Raw genomic sequence first — 11,991 nt, 5'->3', positions numbered from 1 at the left:
TAAATAATAATACTAATACTACTAATAATAATGTTCATAGTGTTTTTTTCCTAATCCACCTGTTAAATATTTCAATCCTTCTGTAATTTTGTCTGTGTTGTGTGCACCTGCCTGTTTCTTTTATCCTATACATTTCCCCGTTGTGGGATAAATAAAGGATTAGCTAATGTTAACCTTATCTTAAATAACGCTTTTTAATAGGATATATGTACTGGGTTCTTTCAATGTCTTAATTACATTTTCTGTGTGGGCTCCAGTAACATATGATAGATAATATCTACTTTAAAAGTTAATCTGAACTGCTGCTGAAGATGACCACTCTGATCTACCTGGATGTTTTCTGGAGGACTGAAACGCCTCAGTCAGTGACTTCAGTCTGTGGGTCTGTCGGGGCAATGATAGAAGTTTCGTCTCCTCTCTTCTGTTTCTGTCGCTTGACGTTTTTCTTGCCCATGGTTTTTCACGTGCTTAGATAAATTTGTTGTGTTTCCACTGAATTTAACCGGCTTTTTACAAAACATACAGCTTGATTTCATTTACGGTATTAAAATAGAGCCAAACGGCGCTACTTTCCCTCTTCATGTTTTACCGCTCCTGTTTTCTCTCTCTCTCCGAGTTTGAGCAGTGCAGCGCGGTTGTTTGTGAGAGACACCAGAGAGTGTGGTGTTTTATAGATCCTATTCATAAGGGCAAGACCCATTCTGAGCCTTTTCTTTAAAATATGTTTTACTATACTTTGGGTTTTTAAGTAAATGTATTAGACTTTAACTGGAGTTGTTTGGAATGACTTGCATATTTTTGATTATACTAAAAATTAAAACAACATGCTGTGTTTCACTAATCGGTAAGTGTCTGTGAGTGGTCAGACAACTAGGTACTGACAATACTTTCCAACACAGATGCAGCAGAGAAAATTTTGATCGTGGCTTCGGCTTGAAAAAAGTTATCTTGCTGGTTGGCGCTGAATAATAGTCTTACATTTGACGTACACAGGAGTCTTTCAACTACAGACATTCAGGCAACTGTAGGTAGCAGAGCTGCCCATTATTTAGTTTTGTGCTGACAAAGATTTGCTTCTTTTTGTTTGAGAAATGCATAATGACTCTGATGGGACTCGAACCCACAACCTTTGAATTTCATCTCTCTTCCTAGAAGTCCAATGCGCTGTCCATTGCGCCACAGAGCCTTGTGGTAACAGGCGGGGTTGTTTTGCTTCAAAAACACCTCCAAAGAAACACGACCATTCAATTTTTCTGCCTATGAATTGTTTTGTATGCATTACAGCATTTTGGTGGTGTTTGAACATGGCCTTAGGTAGCAGAGTTGCCAAATATTTAGGTTAACCATTTTGGGTCTGTCAGAATTGTATCCCTTTATGAAACACTTAACGCTATTACTTTGGGGGAACTCAAACCCACAACCTATGAATTGCATCTTTCTTTCTAGAAGTCTAATGTGCTGTCTATTGCACCACATAGCCTTAAGTGGTGCATTTTTGCTTCAAAAGCACCTCTAAAGAAACAAGACCATTCGATTATTCTGCCTATGAGTTGTCATGTAGGCATTTCAGCATTTTTGTGGCATTTGCAATGGGTCAAAAAATTAGGTCCTGGTAGAGTACAAGGGAAATATAGCAGAGAAACATTTATAGATCCAATTGAAGACTGATTCTGAGCTTTTTCTTTACAAGAAGTTTCACTGTACGATGATTTTTCAGGTGATCATATTTGACTTTTGTTGCAGTTGTTTTGAGATGCCTATTTTTCATAATACTAAACAGTAGTTTTTATATACAGTTGGCTCTCAAAAATATCCTAGATCATGTACATTATATGAAAGCTGCCATTGGCATAAAAACAAACTGCAGCTCAAGGAATTTGTTCAGAACTGAGAGTGAGCCCTTGTTGCAATATATGAGTGATGTTCTGGCTGAAAATATTATTAAAATAAATTATTGACAATTATTGGCAAAAAACCTTAACGCTCAAAAACATAACAATCCAAAAATGACAAGACATTTATTCATAGTCTGATCAGCCTGTCTTGATTGAGATTAACGTGGAGTATTTACGCTCCAGCGTCTACAGGTTTCTCTGGAAAGGACACGCCTTTTCCGACACTTCCTTATGCAGATCTCAGCTAAAAAATAGGAAAAACCCAGGGTAAGTAAAACAAAACAAAAAAAGCCCTGCTACCGAGCATGGTTGTTTAACTGAGTGATTTAATGTCATAAGCTGACTCAGGATAATGGCCTCCTTGCTTTCTGAAACAGTGAAGCTAGGGTATGCAGGAATTTACCCCGGGACTAACTCTGGATTTTCACTAGCCCTGCTATGTGAAATGGGTCCCTGTTGTAAAAATTAAACAATAACAACAAAAACAATCTTAAGAGTTGTTTTTGATCATTCTTCCCCTTTGTTGATTTGCAAACCTATTTTGTACCTGTGCACGTTTATTCCACGATTATTCCATTTCATACTATGTGTACATAATAAAATGGTGTATCAGTTTGTCTTTCATTGCAGTTAAGGATTTTACAAAATTTTGGAAAATGTAATTCATCATATCTCAATTGTTTATGGTTACCTGAAAACTATATATTACACTGTTGTCATTTTTGTTTGGTGTTGATCTCTCTTTAGTTTAGTTTTGAGGAGCAGTGTTGTAGAAAGCTTTTCAACGGTGTGGGCGAATTGGGTCAGCCTGGTGTGGATGGTGGCGTTCGACACAAAGGGGAGGGGGTTGGGGTGTGCTGTTGGATGTAACTGGTGCTTAATGCCTCTGTGTTATAGGCTGGTAAACAGGAGTTTGAGCAACTAACAGGCCCCCACCCCTCTCAGATTCATATTTTGTCTTTATCATTTCTGACCTCCTCCTGACTCTGTTATCCCTGTCAGCCATCCAGCTATCTGCCCTTTTCTGTCTCTTCATTTATGTCCTTCTCCCTGTTGGCATAACCTCACACAAACCCTAATTAAAACAATTAAAATCAAATTAAGAATGTTATATTAGCCTCCATAAAGACCAAATGCGGCTAAGGACAAATGTTTGGTATTTTATACCTAAATGTATTTCATTGCTTACCTCTGAACCGTGCAGAGCTCTCTTTGAAACTGATCCACCCAGGAACTGCCTATCCTAAACAGACAGGCTTAAACTAAAGGATTTTTAAGACATATTTAGAAAATAATTGAATAGAAATGCCTTTAAAATCCCACAGTGGGGACATTTTGGCATGTCAGTGGCAAAATTATGGCAAGGCAAGGCAAATTTATTTGTATAGCACATTTTAGTACAACGACAATGCAAAGTGCTTTACACCATTAAAATATATCAAAAACAGTTGGACTACAAAGTTGAACTAATGATGTTTCAGTAAAACAGTTTAACTAGAACAGTCGAAGGCAATCCTTAACAAATGTGTTTTAATCTTGATTTAAAGGAACTCAGGCCTTCAGCACTTTTACAGTTTTCTGGAAGTGTGTTTCAGATAAGTGGAGCATAGGAACTAAATGCTGCTTCTCCATGTTTGGTTCTGGTTCTGGGTATGCAGAATAAGTAGACACAAGACACCAGACTTACACACAAGATTAAATAATATTAATAAAACGCTAAGTGTAAAGTTAAGCTGTAAAGCAGAAGAGAATGACAGTATCACAAAGGAAACAAAACACTGTCCAATTATTGATAGATACTAATTGCGCAAACAACAGTCCCAGAAAAGCCAAAAATTGTGCAAATGGGCATTAGCATCTAAGACACAATGTAATAACTCCTGATCAGATCATGAACCTATGCAGCCATCAGTTTGTTTGTAAACACTAATTTAGGTTGTTGTGAGCAGAGATTTACTGGGAGGAAGGACCTGTGGATGCACTCCTTTGAGCATTTAGGATGCAGCATCCTGTCACTAAAAGACCTCTGTACCAGCGGCATGCATGAGGTGGAAGATATTCTCCGTCAGTGAAGTTGTTTTTCTTACAGTCCTTCTGTCTCCCACCACCTGCACTAGGTCCAGGGGGCATCCCAACACAGAGCTAGCCCTCCTAATAAGTTTATCTGGCTGCTTCCTCTCAGATAAGCTGCTGCTCCAACAAACCATTACATGGAAGTTGGCTGATGCCACCACAGAGTCAATAAAAAGGTCTTCAGCATCACCCTTCACAAAAGACCTCAGCCTCCTCAGCAAGTAGAGTCTGCTCTAACCCTTCCTGTAAAGAGAATTGGTGTTGCAAGTCCAGTCCAGTGTTTTGTTCATGTGAACAATTAATAACTTACAAGAGTTCACTATCTCAACATCAGTTGCCTTGATGTTATCCGGTGTCAGTGATGTGGGTCTGCGCCTGTGAAAGTCCACCACCAGCACCTTCGTTTTCTCTGCATTTAACACGAGATGGATCTACTGGCACCAGTCTACAAAGCTCTGCATCTGTACTCTGAGTCGTCCTCTGTGATGAGACCTACTATGGCGGAGTCATTAGATAACTTATAAAGGTGGTGAGCTGATGGAGAAGTCTGCAGTATAGAGAATGAACCAAAACTGTGCCAGTACAGTTCTCTGCAGTGCTCCCATACTGTGGATCAGCCTGGTAGAAACACAAGGCTGTGAGATAATCCAGTATCCACTTGAACAGGTGGTGGTCCACTCTTGATCGTATCTATTGTTTAAATATAAACAGTATCTAATTGAAATGGGCTATAATTTTATACCAATAGTTTTCCTTCCCCTGCTTCCAACTTCTCTCATTATTAAAAAAAATGGAGTCAATCTTTGGCTTTCCCTTTTTCTTTTCAACATCTTGCTGATACTGTCTGGCAAAAGGACAGGAGTATGTTTAATGCGCCTGTCTGGCTGTCAGCATAATGAAACTGCTAGATTGTATATACACTAGCTTTCCTCGAAAGCGACATTTAGGCTTTACATAACCTCTTTAAGGTGAATGTGTGCCACTCCTAATAGCAAGTACATGCTCCTGGTGCAGGGGAGCCTGCTATCTGTTGGGTAAAAGTACCTTGACATGACACTTGTCTGAACCATTAACGTACCAAATCAAGTTCACCTCACCAATTAACAAACATAGCAAGAGAGGCTGTAGCCAATCATATACCGGTCTCACTGTCATGGTTTAATGAACGACAGAAGTAGGAAAGGTAGAGGATGCAGAAAGACACAGTGGGTCCTGAGACTGCAGTAAGGTGCTTGCTTAAAATGGCAGAAAAAAAGTGAGTGTTAAATCCCACACAAGCACAACGCCCATCATGAGAAGTCATATATCTACAGTACATTTTCTAACCTATGCCACAAGTGGAATAAAAATAATTACAGTAAATTAACAGTTGTCCAAGCAGATATGAAATGTCAGCCAATGGGTAAAACACTTTTGTACCTGGAGAAACGGAGGTTGTGGACTATTATGACAAAACATAATTCCGATGTAGGTTTGGAAGAGGTCAAGGCAGTGCCATGTTTGGCAGAGAGGTTGATGACGGGCCAACAGCATCCTTACATCCTATTTTAGCAGGTTTGTCCATCAACCATGTTGATTCCATTTGCCTGTACCTGAAAAAGCGGCTGTGCTCCAAGCTCTATCAGGCCCACATCAGAAGCTGGAGAGAGAAGGAGAGACGGAAAAACAGAGAGAAAGAGAAGGGCAGAGGTAAACGATGGCAGTCCTTTTGTATGGCTGCTGTTTCAAAATACCACCACAAGTAATTACCGTAATGCAGCGTGACATAGGATTTAAAAGTTTGCATGGGCAGTCATGAGATTAGTAGCTAGTATAACAATCTTGGGGCAAAATTTCACTCTTGAGTCTGACGACAACGACAGTGAGACTAAATTTGACAAGGATGATGAGGACTATTATGCTAGCATTAGAAACCAGCAGCATTATTCTGTCCCTGCTTAAAGTGGGTCACAGCCCTAATGCCATCTTTGTAAATGTGACAAAGTGTGAAGTGGCTGTCACTGCTGCCTTGTTATACCATTTTCCCACGCACAGCCACAAATCTCCCCTTCATTTACTGCTGACACGATTGCGATCCCATTCCGGGGAAACTGGTTTCAGCAGAGATACTTCAGGTCCGGTTAGTTATCGCTGTTGCCAGTATGCATGCCAACTATATGGGCCAAGCTGAATTAGATCTGGGGAAAATAGAATGAATGGGTTCATTTAGCCTTATTTCACATTGGGATGAAAGCTCATATTTCTGTCTGCACTTTCATATAACGCTGACATCTTGATAAATGCGGTCGAAGCCCAAATTTTCTGCAAGCCCAAAATTACGGCTTTTTCCCACTATGGTGCATCTTTTTACAACCTCTCAGAACATAATCTTTGACTTGTTACAATTTCACTTCAAATTGCAGATGGGTCCAGAGATGGATCTACCCCCATGACGTGATGATGGTCTGTTCTGTGATGTCTGTCAAGTGCTGAGCAGCAGCATTAGTTTTGCAGAAGTAACCAAATGACTGAGAGGTTGAGAAGAATGAAATATATTACTCATTTGGATGGTAATGAATTTGAACATGATTAAAAGTCTTTTGTTCAATCGAGCTCACATCCAAACAATCAAGGCAGCCAAAAACTGGCTCAAATTCAGGCTTTGACAGAACAATTTGTATGATGCTTGAGACCTCATTAGCTTGAGAAACCTAATTAAAGCTTTCTGAATGGTTCCTTAACCTGAGACATCTCCCGGTCAGACAAACTGTGTGAGAAGGTGGTGCAAATAGAAGTCTTGATTAGAACTTGATAGGAGCTCAGTACTGGAATTGATTGTTTGAGCTAATTTCAACTAAAGTGGGTTAGACCTCGTGAGCTCTAATTGGAGCTTCAACCTCATCTGGTGAGAAGGCTTCCGATTTACCCTACAAGTTGATGATACTTTTCATAGTTAGGGAAGATAAATGCTTTGGTTGCCATGCAGAAAAACAACCATAACCAAAACTTTGGACCAGGAGATAATACCGCCGTATAATACCCACCAGTAATGTACCTGGAGTTATAGCACTGGACTTATTTAAATAACCATGTTTTGGTTCTGTTTTCTACCTCCAGTTGTGGGTTTTCGGCAAAATCTTAGCCAATTTTACAGTTCACTTTGTTTTTTTTTAATACAAAATCTTTAAAGTAGCTTCATCATTTGATGAAAACTGAGCTAATCCTGTGCCTTTTTGCCTTTTAACTTTTCATTGGCACATACTTTTATAGCAACATCGGGTTAGTTATCTTTCAATGACTTTCAAATAAAGGATTACTGCCTTGTTTTCTTGTAAGGATTTCCTATACACAGTGAAGATATACTAGCTGGACACAATTTGCACTCTCCTCAGTAATTATAGCAATGTGGTCAATGTGCACAATTACAGCTGTGTTTACGCTGGACTTCAGTCATTACCTCCACTCTCTTTTCCACCATTTACTTGGTCATTGACTGTAATTCCAAGGGACAGTCTTTATGATTTGCAAACATGCCTTAGAAATATGTCTTTATCCTACTATGTTTTCTTCACAATCACTAATTTATTTCATTACTATTTTTTGTGATTAAAACACAAAAAGTAGCCCACAGTTTTTGCTATGTCTCTTACGTGGCTTGTATAACACTGCAAATGGGACTCCTTATGGCTTTTCTTCAACAATATGTTCCGTTGGCCACTGTTTCATAAAGGCCAGATTCATGAGGTGCATGACTAATACTTGTCGAGGTGAAAGATTTTTCCACCTCAGTTGTTGATCTTTGTAGTTCCTCCAGATCAATATCCTGGTCAGTTTAAAGTTGTTCTATACTTTTTGATTTTATATTGATGGGTCAAACAGTGACCTTCTCTGTGAGATACTCACTGTTATTGGGATACAAGAGATATTGGGATGTCAATCTCTCCTCAACTTTGTCTCTAATCTGTCTTGTCTGTTCCTTGGTTTTTGTAAGGCTCTTTGTTCTCTAATGTGCTTTGAAAAATCTCTCAACCGTTTAAGGTATACGGGGGACTGTGTTTACTAACCCAGGGTGAATTCTGAAGATGCCTAGTTGCACTGGGTTATCATTAGGGTAATGAGGAAGCAGAATAACTTCACTTTTCAGATTTTTGTTAAAGCTCCTAAGTAAAATTTATTTACTTAATATATCCTCTTTTTAAGTCCTTGTGATGGCCATCTAAGTGTTTATGAGATGATTGAAGAGATTGTGATCTCCCCTTTGCGTCTCTGGCCAAAAAAAAAAAAAAAACACACTTTCAACTTTCTATGCACCAACCCGGAGGCGGTCTCGCGGCTCTGTCCTCGTGGTAAGACGAACAGCTTTACGGCAGTCCAAAGCAAAGCCGTTGGCATCAATAGCAGTGTTACCAATTCTGCTTATTATAAGTGATTTCTGGCTTGTTTTTTTATTAAGTCTCTTGTAAATCTCGTGAGTCGCAGGTTATGGTTTATTGGACTTGTTTTTGACCGTGAAGTCTCTTATTTGGCCAACAAACTAAGCCACTAGTTGAAGAGCTATAAATAGACCCGCTCCCGCTGCGCAACAGACAGTAAACCAGTGACTACAGCCACACCATTCTCTCTCTCTCTCTCTCTCTCTCTCTCTCTCTCTCTCTCTCTCTCTCTCTCTCTCTCTCTCTCTCTCTTAGTTAATATGGCTTTGAAATTTGATAACCAGGTTTTCTTTTCTAGGCTGCACAGTGGCAAAGTTGGTTGCATTGTTGGCTTGCAGCAAGGATGTCTTTAAATCCCAGCATGGGGTCTTTCTGTATGGAATTCTCATGTTCTCTCTGTGGATGTGTGGGTTCTCTGGCTTCTTCCCACTGTGTCAAAACATGACTGTCAGGTTTACTGTTGTTAGACAGACACCAGTCCCCTTGTGGATCTGCATTGCATGGTTAGGCAGGTTTTGACGATAGATGGATGTTTCCTTCCACATCAGTCATGTGCCATATTGTGTTGGTCTCCATCACATAAAGTCACAAATGAAATACAATGAAGATTTACGAACGTGATGCGATAGTGTAAAAGAGAAACAGGTCTGAATAATTTTGCAAGGAACTGCAACAGTTTCACCAAAAATATAATCAAATAATTATATCCGTTTTTCTCAAAAAATCAAAAATGCTTTTTGACTTACTCATCCTATTGAAGACCTGATCAGGCTTCAATGGCTGTTATAAATTTTGAACAATGCAGGAAATTATAACATGAAATGATTCAACCAAATGAAATAATTTATGAAAATCTCCCCCAAAGTATTTCTTAGCTTGATATGCTTTTAAAAGGGAGCGGAAAGGCAACAAGTCATCTCAGTTAAAAAAAAGACACAACCCTACCGCTGTGAGGAACAAAAGGTCGCCTGCCTAAGGTCTCTTAGGCAGACTACTACTTTTAATTTTGGTTGTCAGAAATTTGACTTGAATTAAGAGAAAGTGAAATGAGCACATCTCTGACACACACTGAAAATTTGAAGGGCAAAATTGAAAACAAAACAAAACAGACTTTGGCATTACAGGGTTGAAATGCATGGGCAAAGAAGGGAGGAATAAAATGAGATATATTGCTTTCAAAAGATGCATCCTAGAAGTATTCCTGCCATCAGAGTAAACAAACTAAGGTAGGAAATTGGCTTGGCGCAACTACAAGCTTAAGTAAAGAGCAAAAAAATAGGCTTCTTCTGTGGAATCAGAAGCAGTGCTAGCCTGACAGAAGACCTTGGAAGAAGCAGATGTTCACTTAGGGATCGTGATCTGGATAGATTACAGGTTTTAACTATAGTGTGGTATAATTTCACCTGGAAAAATATGTTGCCTTCAGACCCTCCATTAAGCCGAAGTAAGTCTAATGAATGGAAGTTTATCTTCTAAGTTTATCTGTCTTTAAATCATAATGCATTTGGCTTCAAAGAAAGAGAAAAAACAATAATTACAGCGGTACAGATTGGTGTTTTTTGTAAGCTAGGAGGGTTTAAAAGGCATTACATATAAGAACAAACCCAGAACATTTGACAGTTTACTCAGTCTAGGGATTTTGTTATATCCTTTCCTCACATCTTTGTCATATTTTCACATCATACACATGCTGCCCTTTTTCATTCTTTTTTTCCCACACCCTTCATTTTCCCGCCTGCAAACGCATGCACACACTACAAGTACGACATGATCTTTCATTCAGGCCGGCGGCTGAGCCTAATGTGCTCCAGAGCTCCCTTCAAATGAGTTTTTCTATTATGCTTCTTCTCTCCATCCACTGTGTGCAGTTTCCTCAAACCTTTGTGGTTGTTTATGAACAATAAGCTGCCGGCATTAGTGTGTGCATATGTGTGGGTGTGAAAGCATGCAGTTTTTTTGTTGGAATTTTACTTTCATCATGTTTGGGGAAAACTGTTTAACTCTCGTTAGACAGACTTACACTGCACATTAAGAATGTACATTCCATCGCAAGGCGGGAGTAAAAACAGAAGACAAAAGGGAAATAATAAATATTCATATTCATGTTATCACCACTCCAAGCTCTAATCCAGTATGAGAGAGCAGAGCTGCTTGACCGGCTCCTACTGACCACTGAAACAGGACTTTAAGATGAACTTTGGTTCTCTCTTAAAGATCCTCACTACATTTTGAAATTCATAGAATCATTATTATGACGATGGTTTTCAACCATTTTTGTTTGTCTTTTTATTCTTTTGTGTGTTCATAGTTCCTTAGTTTCTTTAATCTTGATTTTGCTCAGTGCGTTGGTACGTATGTACGCTGGGAACCCGATGTTCGAGCCGGACAGCTGTGTTTTAAAAGGTTTATTGTAGAGGGTGTAAATGACAAGCAGGCAGGACAGACTGAAGATGGTGGATGACACGTAACAGGCTGAATAGGTGATGACGGCAAATACAGGTTGACCAGATGATGATGGCAGAGACGGGCGGATGACGGGAGTTACAGCCGTGGAGTCCACACAGAAATACGCGACACAGGCAGTGACACACTAGTAAGATAAACCAGTGAGGGCAGGCTGAGCACAGGAGAGAAGGATTGGCAGACTGGGCACACAGACACTTGGGGAGCCAACAGGCAGGCAGCAGGACGAGACGTTCTGGCAGGGAGAGGTCGTGTGAGGCAGGTTTAAGTAGACAAGAGTCACAGGCGGAACGACTTGATTATAATTGGTGACAGCAGGTGATTATGGAACGGAGAAGGGAATGAGAAGAGATCAGCTAATCAGTCCAAAAAACATAAACAACAAGCCCGGATCTTGACAGCTTGTGTAGTTTTAGTTAAGTTTCACTAGCCTAGTAAAGAAAAATTGTTGATTGAAATATATTGTTAATTGGAGTAAACAGAATTATATGATGGTGTTCCCTGGATGAGCATTTATTTATTTTAATAAGTTCTTATATTTGAAGAGAAGTTGTCGCTCATTTATTACATAGGCGTGCAGGTGGCTGAGCCCGGTTGATAGTGTGACGGGAGCTTCTAGGATGGAACATAGATAGGACTGGATCCTAAAAAACAGGCAAGACTAAATGGAGGTAAGTCAACAATCAAAACATTTAGCTATGGAGGCTACGCTACTTGGGCAAACTAATCTGTTGTCTTCTTCTGATCCTCCGTTCTTTTAAATACTCCTTCCGTTGACCATTTAATAAGCTGCAGTTGTGCCCTCTCAATGCTTTAAATGACAGTTTCTAATGTTTTTCTGTTCCCGCCTGTCTGCGCAGGGTCGTGGGGTGCAGGTGCCTCTGTCCGGCGGTCATTGGGCAAGAGGCAGGTACACCCTGGGCAGGTATACTGTCTATGCTGTCTGTCTGTCTACTTCTATTGCTGGAAAGATGCTGACAATGTGTGAGCTTACTCATTTATACATCAGTATACTGCCATAGAATTCTAACCCGTAGTGCTGTGAACTGCTGTCATGATAAATACATTTCCAAGCCCATAAGCCTTTATTTGGCATGATTTCCCCTGATTATCTTCCCATGATCCCCTAAACAGTATTTCATGTTTTG

At 39.8% G+C, this 11,991-nt stretch overlaps 1 non-coding gene across 1 annotated transcript; it reads right to left on the bottom strand.

Annotated features, from left to right (window-relative positions):
• Window positions 1-1,099: 1,099 nt before the first annotated feature.
• On the bottom strand, window positions 1,100-1,186 carry trnar-ucu. Its single transcript is given in 2 exon segments — window positions 1,100-1,135; window positions 1,150-1,186. It is a non-coding gene; the product is annotated as a tRNA-Arg (tRNA).
• Between the last annotated feature and the right edge of the window lie 10,805 nt (window positions 1,187-11,991).

The sequence above is a fragment of the Fundulus heteroclitus genome, chromosome 13 (genome assembly GCF_011125445.2).
Source record: "Fundulus heteroclitus isolate FHET01 chromosome 13, MU-UCD_Fhet_4.1, whole genome shotgun sequence".
NCBI classification, from domain to species: Eukaryota; Metazoa; Chordata; class Actinopteri; order Cyprinodontiformes; family Fundulidae; genus Fundulus; species Fundulus heteroclitus.
Note: the sequence above shows the minus strand (reverse complement) of the source record. Positions and strands in the feature narration are given on the sequence as shown.